This window comes from Brienomyrus brachyistius, chromosome 2, assembly GCF_023856365.1.
Source record: "Brienomyrus brachyistius isolate T26 chromosome 2, BBRACH_0.4, whole genome shotgun sequence".
In the NCBI taxonomy this organism is placed as follows: domain Eukaryota; kingdom Metazoa; phylum Chordata; class Actinopteri; order Osteoglossiformes; family Mormyridae; genus Brienomyrus; species Brienomyrus brachyistius.
The window spans coordinates 9,347,940-9,360,869 of NC_064534.1; positions in this window are offsets into that span (position 1 = coordinate 9,347,940).

Genomic DNA, 12,930 nt, shown 5'->3' on the forward strand with positions numbered 1-12,930 from the left:
GCAACAGGTGTTGCATACAGTGGCGATTAGAGTAAAAATAAAGTAAATCAGAACCGAACAAAACCAAACGTGAAAAAAGGGACGGATTTGTAAAAAGAATTTGTTAACTCGTCGCAATTGCGCATTGTGTGCATGTTCTGGTTGGGCTGCTGTTATGCACCTGTTGTTAGCATATAGACTGCTGGGTTATGTGGATACTTGCATCGATAGTAAAATTGTTTCGTTTAAGTATTAATGGCATCCTTTTTCAGTTTAGTACTTTCCTATTTGACGCAGTTTTCATCTGACATGCGTTATAGGATTGGCAATCGTATTATTTTCTTTAATCCAGATCACACACACCCACATTCAGGTGTTACCTGGCTCAGTGCTGTTTTGGAGAGTTGTCTGATTCATGCATCCTCAGAGGAGTTCTCTCTCTATGTTGGTCTGTTCCTTGTGCTATGACTGGTATCCCAGGTTGAACATGACCCACATCCATCCAGACCAACATAGTCCGCACCGCAGCTCGCCAACAAAAACCAAAAACACACTGGCAGTTATGTAGGTGGATAAATTTTACCCCATAATTGCTTTATAACTCTCATTTTGATCTCACAGTTTTACAGCACATCCCGCCAGTGTTTGTCTATGGACAATTTGGAACATTATGTTGTCAATACGTTTTCCTTTTACAGAAACATGGGCAACATAAAACAGGAAACACAAAACTTACATTTTTCGGGAAGCTGAAAATGTGGCACGTTTGACAAAAAAAAAATGCATCAAAATTATGCTGTAGAAGTATTTTCCCTCCAAATTGCTTTGATAAACTATGCATACTGATTAGTGGCTAAAATGCACTCTTTGCAGATGACAGAGAATCACTCAGAACATTCTGGTAACATTGTCTCATTAAATCCAAAAAATATTTCTCTCAGATGACAGGATTTCATCATAAACCCAGATGCAGGAATTTGTTACTGGCAAGTATGACATACAGCCAGTTTTGTATTCTTGACATCTAATACCTAATTCTGAATGCGATACAGTAAAAATTGTTTGGCATGCTTTGAATTAATTCTCCAATTACACAAGGCCCCAGTGAATCGTTTTTTTTTTTTGAGGTCCTTGGCAAATTAAAAAATGCAACATTTGCATTAATGTGGTTTAAATTCTTTGTATAAGCCATGCTCTGTTTAGTGGTACTTGTTCTACATGATTGTTAACCGGTAGAAAGAAAAAAGTAATTAGATTGCCAGTCTAACTACCATGACCACGGATTTGTTATTTTTTTCTGAAGCACTGAAGCCTCTTTCAGTTTCAAGGGCAGAAAAACAAGTGGCTTGCGAGTCTGTGTTAAAGTGTAAGCGCCGGGTTAAATAAAGCCATTTAATATGTTGCTTTTCCAGACATATTTGAAGATTTATGACAGCAATTTTTGTTGTTACCTGGTATCCACCCCCCCCCCCCCCCCCCCCGCCATGGGCCGTCCTCTTCGAGGGTCATTCAGCTGGCTGTGGCCACATAGCAGGTCACATGACTCAATGGGGGGAGAGGTTGGAGATGACACGCCGGTTTTGGTGGGAGGGGTGTATCACAAAATATTTCGGTTTCCCCCTTCGTTCTAGATGTATCCTTTTCGTGTGACCCTTTCCATTTACAGTCAAGAGCCAAGATAAGAACAAGAACAGAAGCAGCTGGGATGATCACTTGGCATAACAATAGTGCCCCCCCCCCCCCCCCCCCCCCCCCCCCAGAGGTGCTATTGTTCACCTAAAACAGTCCGTAAAGCATCTGAAGGGAGAATCTGGATGAAACCTGACAATTTTTACAGAATGGCTTATTTGTTTAGCAATTCTTTGTATATAACATTTACGGTATTTTTTTTATTGTTTGTTATTCCCTTTGCCTCTTTATTGACTTCATAAACACCTGTGACGTGACTGGCGGACATAAATGATTTTGTTGGCAGGCTCCCTGGCTGAGATTAACGGCTGGCCAGGCGGTGGCAGATCTAACGCCGGCCTGCGTATCGCTGCGTGGAAATCGCTGTGTTCTCCCGGTGCTGCATTCACGGTGAGCGGCACGGAAACCGAGCGCAGAAACTCGGCGAACATCAGACTTCAGTTCGCATTATTCGGGACCGTGCATGCAGATGCTTCCTCTGATGTTATTTCTAAGCACACAAAACAGAAAAGGACAGGCATGAAAAGAGAAGCAGAGACAGCTGTAAAACTATGAATCGCACAGACAGTAGATATTGTCCAGTTAGCCTGTTGTTCACAATTTACAGTAATTATTACTTTTTCCCTAATCAGAATGACATTGCATAATTCCGTCCAAATAATTAATCTTTTAAAAAAACCAGTAAAATGTACTGGGCTTCCCATCACACCGAATGCAATGTAATTCTGAAACGGCATATCAGCCATTCTTGCTGAATCCTAAGGCCCCATCTGCAGCCACAAGGGACTGACTCTCACAGCAGTTATGAGGCCAGCAGGAGCGGTTTTCTGGCACATTGCGGGGCAAAATCTTTAAACCAGGAGGGACAGCAACCAGCCCATTTAGCCAGACGCTTATTCTAACGATGTCTCGGTGGGATAACGAGAAAACTAATATTTGTTTATTGAAATGAAATAAATGGGTAAGATTGAGAGCGTGTCGCTGCGGCTGGGATCTGAGCGGCAGGTGAAACGTGCAGCTTGTCTGGTTTCACGCCGCGGATACCGATGCGAGGCGCCTCGCAACACGATTCCAGGCTTTTGGAGATAAATCCTGGGGCTTTACCCCAGCAGATGTAGTTGTAAGACACCGACAGCAGGAGCCGCAACACGGCAACTCGTGAGAGGGGGCTCAGATAGGCTGTTTATTGCGGGAGAGAAAGCGGGCGTTTTTGTGTAGCTGTGCCGAAGCGCAGGAAGCCGGCACAGCATCCACGATCGCGCAGGCAGGGGGACGCGGCCGCCAAGCAGACGGATAATTCGCCGACCGATTTGCTTGCACCGCACGTACGTCTCTCTGCACTGCTGCGTGTGGCTTCCAGGCAGCGCTGCGACGCTGCTCTGATCCCGCCGACACATGTCAGTGGTCGCAGTTAGTACTGTGACCCACACTTTCTCCCTCTCTCAGAAATGAGATGTTTTAGGTTAATAAACCCAACAGGTTGGCAGAAACTATGAGCTAGAATGGGCCGTCGATTGGACCTGCATGTTTATGCTTTTGTAAATCCATCCATTTTATAACCTCTTACCCCGATCGGTGGGCTGGAGCCCACCAGATAAAATAAGACATAAGGCTGGGGTATTCCCTGGGTGGGGATGCCAGTATATCACAGGGCACAACTAAGGGACACCTGTTAACCTAATTGCATGCCTTGGATTGCCCAGGGAATCCCATGTGACATAGGGAGGGCACACAGACACCAAACAAGGTGGTCCTCAAATCCCTCCAGCCCTGGGGGCGCGAGGCATCAGCACTGGCCACCAAGTCACCCTGCTTCTGCTTTTGCCTCCACTTAGGTACTCTCGCAGCCGCTCATTTTAAATGCTGCTTAATCCACATGCATTTTTGCTCGAAGTCCTGCATCTGGATGGGAGATTAGATAATAAACTCTGGCTGGGGAAGCTTTGAGTCTGATCCCTCAAATCAGTCCCAGAAAATGCATGCTTAATCTCCTCCCTGTCGAAGATGAGACAATACTTTGGTAACAGTTACTGGAAATCATGAATATATACTAAGTAAAAGCAGTGTGGGGGGTGGTTATAATGATCGAAAGGGAAAATATCTGAATTATCTGCACCGCTAACATACTGAAATGGTAACAGTATTCATTTCTGATTTGGACTAATTACATTTAGCATTATAGGAGTGTCTGTTTTGAGCCACTCTTCACTGGTAAACAGACATGTGACTGGCTAATCCTACCCCACCACCTAACGGGCCTGGTGGCTGCACTGGAGAGCAAAGACACTGTGTGTCAACTGGAGCCACACTGGCGCCCTGGGGGCAGTATATGGATAAACGCCAGCCAAAGGGATGTTGTGGGCCAGTTTCCCATGGTCAGTAACGGTCCTAGCCGATGAGGTGCCCTAGACGAGCATCAGCGCCGGCACCCTCCCTCCCAGGCATAGAGAAATTGGCTGCCAAGTCGGCGTCCTCTAAGAAGTTGGCGCCCTAAGCGGCCGCCTATGTCTCCTGTAAGATCGACCGCCCTTGAGTTTAATTAATTTAAGTATAAGAATAATTTAAACATAACTGAAATAACAGCATTACTTGATTTTAATGAAGAATTTAGCAATTAACATAATTATAATTAAAAGCATATGTTTGTAAGGATCTTTCTAGTATTTCTATGGCGGAACTAATCTTGCGTTTGGGTTGGGGTTTGTTCAGTTTTGTTGGTAACATTTTCGTTTTGCTCAGTTGAGTGCAGCACTTGTTATGCGGCTGAGAAAGTGTTTTAATTTATAAATGTCAATATGCATGGAGATTGGAGTTATTGTATAAGCTGCAGTCATAAGTTTTCTTCAACTCCTCCTGAATTAACGCGGCCAATGAGGTACGAGATTTTATGTCCATTTTGCAATTTGAAAGTTAATGGCGTAAGCGAGCTGTATTTATGTTTGTGTTTGGTTATTTTTAGGAAAATGCCTGTTTTTACCGATTCATTTTATGATTTATGTGCTTTATTTCATCTAGTTCTCACGGCATGCTAGACCGGATGGATATGCGAATAAATGCCAGTGATCGGAGATCAATCTTGTGTTCGTGTTCGTTATTGAGGGGAGTTACAAGGGGGGCGGCGCGGTGGCCTCATAAGAAAGTTACTTATCATTATTATTACTACTACCACTACTACGTAATAGGCTTTGCTGAGCAGGTAAATTCATGTAGACTTGTTCTTTTCATATTAAGACACATTAATACCAACTAGTTTTAAGAATAGTGGAATGTTACACTTTTTTTTCTTCCTCCGTTTGTGGCGTCCCCAGAATGGATGGATGATTGGCGCCCTTAGCATTTGCCTAGATTGCCTATGCCACGGGCTGGTTACAGTAGCTTCCTCTGTGTCTCTGCTGTTAGGACACATGTTGTTAGCATCCATCCATTGCCTAATGCACAGTCTGTTGTACTTACATCTTATATGCATTCCTACAGTTAGTGTGCATATGGTGAAGATATATGCTTCAATGCACATATGTCAGCCTACTTATGCATGTAGTTTTCATGCGTACAATTAACGTACAAATGGAGAGCTCATGTATTATTAGCGTTTAACGTTTAACTGCATCCTCAAACACAGTGGGATTGACCCGTTTGCCAAATCAGTAGCTTAATTTAGCAGGGGTCTGTTTGCAATACCCCATTTGGTTCAAATAGCATGCCGCGTCACTGCCCTTTTACTCGACGCTTCCACGATTGGCCTGATCAATTCCTGTTTATTTTTATTGCTTTATTTTATTTGGTAGCCTATATCAGTATGTGAAATAATCTTAGCTGCTAAGAAAAAAATGTGCTACATTAGCCACCTCTGAAACACCGCAAATTGGTTTATTGAACACGGAAAACAGATGCATTTGAAATATTGGGTATTATGGGAATTCAGTAGTATAATATGCTCCTTATTTATTACAAGAATAATCTATAAAGTAGAAAGCTCGTGCTTTCGCATTTTGTCTTCTGTTTCTGCCGTTTCAATTAAAGCACGTAAATTGTAATTTTATGCGGTTTCCAGTGTCTCACGTAGATACCATTCTCCTTTTCAGAGCACAAACTGAAAATTGGGTACCTCATCTTTTCAGGCAAATTTCACAATGTCGAAAGAGTTGTTTTGAAGAAAGAAACTGGGTGACAGATAGGAGGCGATCAGCACACACGGGCGCAGACGCGCAGCTGCTGCTGACAATAAGAAGGAAAAAATGCGGATGTTTTTCGGAGCACATTCATTTCACTCGCTGTCTGGGACAAAATGAAAAACAGGAAGGTTTCAGCTTCAAGATGTCTGTTCATGCTACATGTATAACAATTTTCCTTTAGGATGGGTATCCAGTACAATTTTTTTTCCACAGAATTATCTCTTAACATGGTTTTATCTTTTAATATTTCCATTTTCTATCTAGATTCCATTTTCCATTTTATGTATTTACATTTCTTATTTTTAAGATATGCTTTCACATGCGGTAGCCCCGCACCGGGGTCCTGCCCCCTCTGTGTGTGTGTGCAGCTTGCATGTCTTCGCTATATGAGTTTCCTTCTCCCATAGTGGTTACGTGTTCAAGGGTGACGCCAGAGATTTTTGTTTGTTGGTGCTATGGGGCCTCTTGACTTTACAGCTTGTGGGAGTTTTACTTACACAAATGTCCTGAGGGCAGAAAGAAAAACGATTGGTTCAGAGAGATGACTAATCAGATTGTAGAAGAGGTGGGCCCAAACAAAACAGGATGTGTGACAAGCCAATCAGATGTCTGGTTCCCACCTCCTCTAGTTGCTTAGGCCCACCTCCTCTACAATCTGATTGGTTATCTCTGAACCAATATTTTTTCCTTCTGCCCTCAGAACATTTTTATGTAATTAAAACTCCCATTATAGGGCTCTGAAATTTAGGGTTTCCCTTTAATGTGCCAGTTGCCACAGTTTCATTTCTATTGCAACATCCGCTGACACACACATGTTTTATCAATGTATTTATTTTTCATAGTATAAATATAGTATTCACACATGAAGAAAAAATAAGTCAAAATAAACCACAGAAATTTCTTAGGGATGCTAAAGGGGTACTATAGCTACTATAGGGGCAGCTAAAGCACCCCAAAACCCCTCCCCAGTGTCACCTCTGGGTGTGGTTTATAGTGATCCCTATACAGGAAGGGATACCATTAAAGGAGGAAGCTAGGATGTTTCTAAGGGTCCTTGAGTGACAGGGCCCCTAAAATATTTGGAACATAACTGGATTGTTCTGAGTTGGGGTCCCAATCTGATTTGCTTTCAAGGGGGGCAAAATTTGTATCAGCGCACCTCTGTACAGATGAGAACAAAGCTTAGGATCAGAGCACAGGGTCGACCATTTATCCAGTATCCCTGGGGCTTTGTTTGGGGGTTAATTAAGGACCAAAGGATTCAAACTGCCGACCTTCTGATCACAGGCATAGAGCCGTGCATCACCACCTGGAGGGAATGAGTCTGTGCGCTGATGGACACGCACCCTATGAAGATTCAATCCTCTATTGTTTTAATACACAACAGCATGATGAGTTGAGTTAGCAACTCCCTGAAAACACAAGAAAAAGCATGTAATATGGAAATAACATGTACAAATTGTCAATAAAAATGTGCAAACCGCAATGATAATAGTATAGTGTGAGGAGTGCTGACTTTTTGCTTTTCTCACTAACGAAGGAAGCCTGTACCCGCGATTGCAAAGATGACTTAATCTTTCTAGCTAATAATATCCACATGGCCAAAAAAGAAAGATTGCAACTGGTAAAACAGGGAAATACAATTAACGCCGCATTTTGAGACTCCTGAGGTAATAAGAGCAAGGTCATGAGAAAATCAAAATTACCATCATCAGTGTCGGGCATTTCAGGTCCCGACAGATTTTGTTTATACGAAACCAGATGAGCATTAAGAGTCACAGTCACAGATGCCCTTTGGTCCATCATCCATCGTGAGCAAATGTCCGTTCTGGTGCCCAAGGGTCACCAGCACTACTGGGTGTGGTTGGGCACCAATGCAGACCTGCTGCTGCTGGCCTGGTGAGCCACCACTTTTGTTGGCATCAGAAAAGTGGTGGATGGTTTAGTGGTTCAGGGCAAGAAGGTCAGCCGCCCATTCGGGAGCGTGTCTTCCACAGGATCTCCAGAGACACCCCGTAACCTGTCCTAGGATCCCCCACCAGTAGGGGGAAGAGAGTACACCTCGGCTTCTGGTCCATCCAAGCAGAGCAGTGATCCGGACCCAACTCCGGCGGGACAGAATGGGAGTTCTGCAGAAGCCGAAGTGACTGTCAGAAAATTTCTGGATCATCTGTGCACCTTCTTCTTCTGCATCTGTAGTACAACCCACCGATGTGGTTAAATTTAGGGTTAGGGTTAGGCTTTAGTGGTAGGGTTAGGGTTAAGGTTAGACTTTAGTGGTAGGGTTAGCTGTCACAAATCCTATACTAAGAAATGTCCAACACTGACCATCATATGTTAGAAAGGTCAGAAGGGTGTATAACTAGCCAATGGAAATAAAATAAAACAACCAAGGGAGATTGTGGAGAAAGCAGCCGCCTGACAAAAACTGTCGTAAGTGTGTATAAATGAGGGAGTGCCCTTCTCTCTTTTGGAGATACTTGATGACTTGTCTGAATGTGCTCTCTGGTAACTGCAGTATCGATTAATAATGAAGCAGAGCCTCTCACTGGTGTAAGTCTCGTATCTTTAGCTTGCACTCCCTGTGAAGACAATGAGAGTTATAGATTTCATGCATGGAAGCTAGCAGAGTGCCAGCAATCTTCCCTGCATTCCTCGTGATTTGCTGCAGAGTAGTATTATCTGACACAGGGCACTTTCCAAAGCAGGTGGTGCAGTTATAAGTCGAAACGCTCTTGATGGAGCAACGATAAGGACACTAATAGCGGGAAGTATGGAGTCCGTTGAGCTTTCTGGTCAGTGCTCTGGTGTTATTGGCCCATCAGAGATCTTCCGTGATATGAGTCCCTAGGAGTTTGAAACTTTCCACTGTGACATCGTTGCTATAGAAGAGAGTGGGCTTGGTGCATCTTCTCCTGAAGTCGATAACGAGCTCTTTGGTCTTGTATGTGTTTAGAGCCGCATCGTTCTATGATCGCCGTGTCAGCCTATGGACCCCGTCTCAGTGATGAGTGCCACCACTGTTGTGCTGTCTGAAGACTTCATAATGGTGTCTGTGACATGGGCTGCATATCAGTGTTGGGTGCAGAGGGCATAGAGGAGGGAGCTACACTGGTGCCATTCGTGAGGGTGGATGAAAGGCGGGGGCACTGTGTCACTGTCTGGGGGCGGTTGGTTAAAAAGTCATAGATCCATGCACAGATGGTCTGGATAAGACCCAAGTCACAGAGCTTGGTGTAGATCCGGTAGGGTATAGTGGTGTTATAATCATGAAAAGCGTCCGCATGTGTCCCTGAGTGCTCGAGGTGGGTGAGAGCAGTGTGTAGTATGGTTGTATGGTTGTGATGGCATCTTTTGTACCACCTTGTTCTATTCAGGGTCTATTCAGGAACCTATCCTGGAAGCAATGGGCACAAGGCAGGGAACAACCCAGGACCAACCATCAAGCACATACACGTACCAATTGATTGTTTATTGTTGGTTCCATGAAATAAATGACAGCAATTTTAAAACATATTACCTATTTGATCTCAAAACTGCTCATGGTAATGAAGTTTTAGGCTACGTATTTGGGGGAAATTGTTCAAAAAAATTATTAAATCAAAACAACAAACCACATAATTTTAGCATAACTAAAAAGTTAAAGTGATGTCAATTGCTTTGCACGACAAACAAACAATATTCTAGTGTAACTTTTTTTTTTTTTAATTCTCAAGTTTGTGAGAATGACCCATATATTCACACAAACAATCAAACTGTGAGCAATTTGGTGGCACTAATGAAACTAAGTGCATGTCTTTGGACTGCAGGGGCCAACCAAGGTACTTGTAGAACACCCGCAGAAACTGCAGGGAGAAAATGCAAACTGCGCACACACACACACACACACACACACACACACACACACACACACACATTTGTATTCATGCCTTTTTGTGGATTTTCCATTCATTTCTATGAGAAAAATCCTTATCCCAACAATGACAACCTTAACCCCTAACCAGCCCTAACCTTAAGCAACCAAATAAAATACAATTCTTTTAGAATTTTAATTTTTTTTGATTGCAGTCACAGAATTTTATACAATTGACTTTCCCCAAGTGGGGACTGGAAAAATGGTCCTCACAAAGTCAAAGTCATAATATTTTGGAGACATTTAGTTCCCACAATGTAATGTGTACCAGGACCACACCTGCACACTGACACACACACATGCGTACACACAAAGAGTGGAGGAAGAGATCAAACCACAGCCCTAGAGGTGACATGCAACAGTGCTGCACTTGTTTACAGTATATTCATACAGTCTTGAATCTGCAGGAAGACAGGTTATGAACTGATCATAAACCGGTGCTGTGGAATGGCTGTCATCTCCTGCGTTCAGTATAGTTTTCTCACCTGAAGGACCTGTGATACTTTTTCATACCTGAGTATTTAATCTGGGAATAGATAAGAAATTCTTCCATTTGTATTTACTTCATTGTGTGTATTGCAATGCCCATTTTCTGAAGGAAATTTTGATTCACGACAGGCTCTTTGGACGAGCTGCTAATCTTCATCTTCAGAATCTACATTTACTTGATTTGTTGAATTGTATGTCTATAAGAGCACTTGGCTGGACAGAATTCAGGGTGGGACCTTCCACGGAACTTTCCTCCAGAACTCTGGGATCGGTTCCTTTCTCAATAAACACTGAAATCTTTCTGAAGGAAAGCGTTTTATTTGCCTCCCTAATTTGTATTCAGTTATATATTTCAAACTCATTTACAGATTGTGCTGATGCATCCATCAAAATATAGTATCCGAGCACCACGCAGAATGCTTCTCGCGCCCTTTCCAGGTGTCATTCGTCAAGGTATACCGTGAAAGAGAAAGTAAAATATATATATCATCAAAATAGAACTATATAAATAACAGGAAATATACAATTAATTTATTGCTGATATATTTGTGGATTAATGAGATTCTAGTTTATTTATGGATCATTTCCCTTAATGTATTACTTTGAAAACATTTTTCGTTTGTTCCCATTGTCTCTTTATCATAATATTCATTTTTATATGCGGCAAAATACATTTATTTGTTAAAGGTTAACTCTGGCAAATAGCGGTAAATCTTTCGTATAGCACGTTGAATCTTTTAAGAAATAACTGTCGCGCGTAATTGTAGTTCTCTTGATATTTTAATTAGTTGGTTGTTGCAGTGCATGTTTGCAACATTCCTCGGTTAAGCTACCATGGACCTCGGGGGATATTAGAAAACGTTCACGGGCAGCCTGGAACAGGAGCCTTTCATCCGTTTGTCCAACTGCTAAACCAGAACAAATATTTCTGCTCGAATGTTAATGTGTTCTGCTCTGTGCCGGAAGAAAATGACTCACTCAAATCAATAGAAACATCTATCCATTCATTTTCGGCTTCTTTTATCCAGCTGCGAGTCACTGACAGCTAAAATATAGCTGTTCGTGAAACATGAATATACAATATAACAACAGGAATACATTCACCCCTGTGATGCGGAGACGCAGTGGGACAGAAGCTCACTTTTAGCAGGAAGCTATTTGCGAAATTGGGAATCTGCATAATGTGGTGACCTTAAGGTAAATGTGCTGCATTGTGTACTTCAATGTTGTCATGCGAGATACTGAAAGCCAGCAGTTTACCTGATTATGATAAGTAAAGTTGGTGAGCATCAACGCAGCTTAGGGGCCTCCTACCTCAAGGCTGTGACCTATTAATACTCCCTCCCCACATTGCGTGGGCTACTCTGGCTTCCTCCCAGTCTAAAGACATGCAGTTAGGTAAATTCATGTCTCTAAATTGCCTGTTTTGTGTCTTTCTGCCAGGGCTGAGGCAGGGCAATGGATTCCCTGGAGATTCGGGGGGGGCAGCACATTGTAGGGGCCCTCGAATACAAATCATATGCAAAATTGCGTGGCAGGTGACATTTTATGAGAGGGTCCAGAATTACTCGCTACGCCCGGACGGATGGTTGGATGGAAAGGTTGTGCTAATTTTTCTTTTCAACAAATAGCACTGGTTTGATTGCAGCTCTGATTGTTGAAGACTTATCTATGGATCTGAGGTTACCGCTCAGTGCCCGGCCACTCACATGGGGTTGTTTCAGCCTAGTGAAGAATGCGGATGTTTTGGGAACGTTCCAGGGTGTGTCTAGAGATCCCTCATGCTGGAAAACCGCCATGCCCTCTGCAGGACATGACGGTGCTCACTGGGAAGAGGGTCGCAGTGCCAGTGAGGACGGTGGAACGGCTTCATCAGCAATGTTTTCCATTTCACAGACTGCTGATCCATGGATGAGGATGTACTAAAGGTAAGCCTCATTCATTTTCAGTGGTCACATTGTGACGAGCGCCCTAGACACCTTATTAGCGCCACCTTGAGACATGGAAGACCAAATGCAGGCCAACTGTGACAGGGCCTTGTGATAAACTTTGCTGTCATGCTGAGGTTCATAATCCTGGGTAGATCTACGAGGAACGTCTGCTGAAACCTCCAGGCTGTCATCCTCTGAAGATCTTATGGCTGAGTGCACGTTATGATAGAAACCCACTGGGACAGGCGGGGTTATGGGTCGGGGGGGGGGGGGGGGGGGGGGCTTGTATCTGAAAGCACAGATGGGAGGGTGCTTGAAAACCTTCACAGCAGAACGTCGCAAGCACGCAAGTGTCTGACAAATTGTCCCCCCCCCTGCTCCCCCGCCCATGGGGCTATGAGAGTGCAGGTTAATTGCATTCTCTGACGATTCATCAGGAATGGCTGCATCAGAGACAGTATGTGGGTTTGGTCAGGCTGCAAAAAAATTTTAAGCTAAACAGCTGACCCATCACTGTGCGTAAATAATATAGACTAATCATGTGGTTTATGCATGTTCCTGTGTGATTCCAATAAATTCCACAGCTGGCAGTTCACTTTCAACATTATTAATATTTTTATAAAATGCACCAGATGTGATGTGCACTAATGCATATAATTTATGTCACTGCTGCAACTTCAGAGTTATTAATGTGGATTGAGGAGCAACAATGTTTGTTAAAACAACAAGGGTGGCATTTTGAGGCTGGGAACCTACC